General features: G+C 44.9%; 1 non-coding gene across 1 annotated transcript; it reads left to right on the forward strand.

Moving 5' to 3' along the window:
* The first annotated feature begins 750 nt into the window (after positions 1-750).
* Positions 751-857, forward strand: LOC118485197. Its single transcript, XR_004875502.1, has one exon. It is a non-coding gene; the product is annotated as a small nucleolar RNA R71 (small nucleolar RNA).
* Positions 858-4939: the final 4082 nt, after the last annotated feature.

The raw sequence follows: 4939 nt of genomic DNA on the forward strand, positions 1-4939 counted from the left end.
TTTGGGTTTGTTTCGGTATTGCTAGGTAATGCGCCTTGCAGTCTCTCGGAAAAATTTTGTGCTAGTTGATTTATTTGTTTTTCTATGTTTTGAATGCTAGCTTGTTGATTCCTAAAATTAGATTCTAATTGTAGAAATCTTTCCGAGTTTTTCTTATCAGTGTCGGAGACGAGGCGAGATATAGTATCTTCGAGCCTTTCTCGTCCACCTTGTTGTTGAGTGAAATTTTGTGACTCATTTCTTGATTGCTGAAAGTTTGTTCGTTGGGTTTGTTGGTTACTACTATTGCCGGTTTCCCTCCAACCAAGGTTTGGGTGGTTTCGCCATCCTTGGTTGTAAGTTCCCGTTGGAGGACCCGACGGCCTAGGTCTATTATCAATGTAGTTTACCATTTCTTGTTGATCGTCCGTTTCTTTCATGCAACTCCAATTTTCATGTGACCCACCACACCCTTCACAAGCCATAACCGAGACTGTTTTTGTCATTTCTAATTTTTTTATTTTTGAAGAAAGGGCCTCGATTTGGGCTTGTAAAGAGGTGCTTTCGTCGACCTTATGGGCGCCCGGGGCGATAGACTTATTTCCCCGGGGAGTGTGCCATTGAAAATTGGTTTGAGCAATTTCCTCAATTTGATTATATATTTCGTGTGGGCGTCGATTACCTAAAAGTCCCCCGGAGCTAGAATCAAGTGTCTGCCTAGTGTGTGGCAACAATCCATTGTAGAAAGTGGATACTTGTTGCCATATTGCGAGGCCATGATGGGGACACTTGCGTAATAGCTCCTTGAACCTTTCCCATGTTTCATATAAGGATTCCCCGTCCTCTTGTGAGTATGTGTTAATTTCAGCCATTAATTTAGCAGTTTTGGAAGGAGGGAAATACTTATATAGAAACTTTTGGGCTAGTTCATCCCAGGTGTTTACCGATCCAGCTGGGAGGGTGTTGAGCCAAGCTTTCGCTCGGTCTTTTAGTGAGAACGGAAACATACGGAGGCGTATGGCGTCGTTTGATGCTCCATTGATCCGAAAGGTATCACATATTTCTAAGAAATTAGTTATATGTAGATGAGGATCCTCGTCCGCAAGCCCGTGGAAGGTTGCGGAGTTTTGGAGCATTTGTATCAAATGCGGTCGAAGCTCGAAGTTATTGGCTTCGACATTCGGAGCATTGATAGCGGCGCCTAGATTACCTACGGTGGGCCGTAGATAATCCATAAGGGTACGTTGGTCCGCCATTGGGGGTGGATCACCCGAAACCTTCTCTTGGTTTTTGGCTTTTAACCTTTTTCTGAGAAAGCGTTCGGGTTCTTCTAGCGGTTCTTTTATGTCTTTATTGGAACTGGAGCTCATACACTACGTGAGGATGGTGTCGGGTTCCAAGTCCTGCAATAAAAACAAAAAAAGAATGTCGGTCAGAAGGTTCACCACGGCCCCGTGTTGAGCGAACACGGCCCCGTGGTCGGAAATACAGTGATTGTTTTCCAGATCCCAGTTACTGGAAGTTGGACACGGCCCCGTGTTGCACCGGCACGGCCCCGTGGTCAGCCTTCTGTAACTTGAAAAACAAAAACTGCCAGTAACTTTGCTGAGCACGGCCCGTGTCCGACCAGGCACGGCCCCGTGCTGAGCTCTGCAGAAGCTAAAAATCTAAGAAAAAAAATCCTAAAAAATTAAAGAAAAATAAAAATACGATTAGGCCGTTGATTCCTAACTTTCTTAAAATCCTTGTGTCCCCGGCAACGGCGCCAAAAACTTGATGTTTGTTAGGTGTAATATTATTTTGATGAGTATTTAAGCCCTTTTTACACTTTTAGCCAAGTTTTAAATTTATAAAACACGATATTCACTAACACTAAACACACATATGGGCAAGTGCACCCATCGTGGACGTAGTATAGTGTTGGTAAGATACCGAGGTCGTCCAAGGACACAAGAGCTTTTAGTACCGGTTTATCCTCAACGTCTAATCAAATCAAAAAGGTTAGAAAAATATTTTAAACTAAGAAAAATAAAAACTAACTAAATGCTGAAAATAAAAATAAAATAAAAACAGATAGACAAGATGAATCACTTGGATCCGACACGTGTATTAGTATAACCTTTGATTATTTTCGCACTTTTGCACTTGTTTAAGAGATTATCTTAGTTATTGTAGTAGGCCCCTCTTTTGAAGGCGACGTTACCCTCAACCCAGTAGTTTGAGTCAGCAAGGATACAATCCTAAAGGGTCGGATTATTGAAAGATAATGAATTAAGTTATTAATGCAAATTATGGTAGGCCCCGCTTCTGGCGGTGACGTTACCCTCGGCTAAGTAGTCTGAGTCAGCAGGGATACAGTCCTAAATAGCCGGGTTATAGTATTAATAGTAGTTAACTTATGAGGGGGTCAAAGAGTTTGGATCCCCGCCATCCAATACCTATGGGCATTGAAGGAGATCCTACTAAATTTGACCCAGGTCCCAAGCAGGACCTCTAAACGCTGAACAAGGGCAAGACCTTTACCAAACCGTTCCCTTAACCCCCGACCAGGTAGCCAACATACCTCCATATATACCGTGGAGATATGAATGGTGAAAATCTTTTATTTTATATAGACAGTAAAATAACGCCAAGACACCACGGACAAACGATAAGGAAAGATCACCTTCAACATAAGTAACTAGTTATTAAAGTCATTAATACAAAACCAAATAAAAAGTGCAAAAGATTAAAAATAAAAAGTATTATACTAAACACTTGTCTTCACCAAGTGATGTAAGAGACTTAGGCAAACATGGCCTTGATTGTCAAGAACTCTTACGATCAATCTTGGATCCCGAGACGACTCACACACTCTACGATGGACAATGGATGATGGTGGTGGATGATGGTGTTATGGTGGTGGTGGGTGGTGGATGAGGTGTGAGAGAGGTGGTGTGCCAAGGGATGAGAGAGAATGAAGCCAAGCTCCTCTATTTATAGGCTGAACAGAAGGCTGGACACGGCCCCGTGTCCGCTGGACACGGCCCCGTGCCCGTCTGACACTCTCTCTCCTCATTAATTGTAATTGCGAATTACAATTAATGCGCCTGCTGTACTTTCACCACGCCCCCGTGCTCGCTGGACACGGCCCCGTGGTGGGCAATGGAAGCTTCTACTGGTTTGTCTTTTCTGCTGCTTCCTGGGCACGCCCCCGTGTTCGCTGGACACGGGGCGTGTTCAGACTCTGTTTCTTCCTTTTTGCTTTGGGAGGTGCCGTTGAAGGTCCGGGCAGTCTACTTTTGTTCCTTTTCTTGTATTTATGGTAGAATTAGTGGTCTTTTTGCTTCTTTTGTGATTTTGAGCTCATTTCATCCTGAAAATACAAAAGGAAGACAAAAACACTCTTTTTTCAACATTAGTACTTAAAAAGGGTTAGTTTTATGCCTTAATTGATGTGTTTTATATGTTGCATCTTACACACATCATAAACTGACGTATTTTTCCCCAAAAAGATTAAGTGCAGGTTCTACACGAAATAGGCTGGTTTCTCCTTAGCATCATAGAGTCTCGCAAGCTTTGGGATGCATTTATCTGTTGAACAATTTCCTCTTTTATTCCGATCCGCCTGTGGATCTATTTCGACTACTTGTGATACTTAGATATTACATTTGTTGGTTGAAGTAAATCTATTTTTATTGCTTCCGCTGTGCATTATAATTTGTGTTGTTTGACAATGATGATATCAACTACGTCATGATAATCCCCCACCGGGCCCACCGGTGACACGTGGAAATTAGGGGTGTGACAGGTTGGTATCAGAGCCAACACTGAGTGAATTAAACACTAGCCTTTTGTGTTTAATCTCAGTGCACAAATTGCACATTCTTCGAGTTCCGAGTCTAGACAAAGAACATAGGACAAACTCTGTTTTGTTTTATTTTATTTTGGGTTTATTTTATATATGTGTTGTGGTATAACAATGTTTGCAGGTCAGAATGCCGCCAAGATTTCTCCGAGGACGAGGCAAAGGCCCAGTTACGGGACACGATCATGAAGCTGGACCTTCGCACAGGCGTACCCCGTCCATCACTATGAGCACTAGTCCACAAGAGCCGTGGAGGCTCTATGTTGAACCAGGGAGGCGATCGGTCTCCTTAAGCTCTTCACCTTCTTACCAGCATTCCTTTGGGCCCCAATCGGAAAACGAGCCCGACAACCAACCGCCAGCCTTCATACCACTACAGAGATCAAACTCGCACCACGCGTATGGCGACCCCACTCCGATCTTCCAGAGCCGATTCAACCCGGCAAATATCTTCCCTGAACTTGTGGGTCATAACCCACTTGGACCTGAGGATCATTTCTCAGGTGACCACGCTGACGACATGGACGAAGACACGGATCCCGTGGAGCCAGCGTCTGGAACACCCAACCACCCGATCGAGATCTCTGACGGGTCATCGTTTCACGGATCACCCTACCGTAGTCCAGATAGCTTTCAGGAGAGGTTTAACCAGTATGACTGGTATTTCACCCCGTCCGAGCACTCGTCGTCCCACCAGCAGCATCAGCAGCAGCAACCACAACAGGATCCTTCCGAGGGTTCCCGGTTTAGGGCAGTTACGCCACCACCGCCATCGCCAGTAGAGCAGCAACCGCCTCCAGAGCCACCGAGGCGGAGAAGGTCGAACGCACGGATGTTTGTGCGAGGAGGAGTCCGAATCAGCACTCCCCAGCCCTCAAGTGGTAGTCATTATCCGCCACTCCAGGAGGAAGAAGAAGTCCCACAGATGGGAGGTCCATCAAGCCCCATTCCAGAAATCAACTATGTACCTGTGGCACCACCATTGGGTTTTGATAACCCAATCCCTGCATACGCCGGTTCAGCGGCGTATAATCCCTTTGAGCAGCCGGCGCATACCCACTACAACTACAACTACGCTAGTGTGGATCCATACCAAGAGGCATGGGACTACAA

This window comes from Helianthus annuus, chromosome 12 (assembly GCF_002127325.2).
Source record: "Helianthus annuus cultivar XRQ/B chromosome 12, HanXRQr2.0-SUNRISE, whole genome shotgun sequence".
Taxonomy (NCBI): Eukaryota; Viridiplantae; Streptophyta; class Magnoliopsida; order Asterales; family Asteraceae; genus Helianthus; species Helianthus annuus.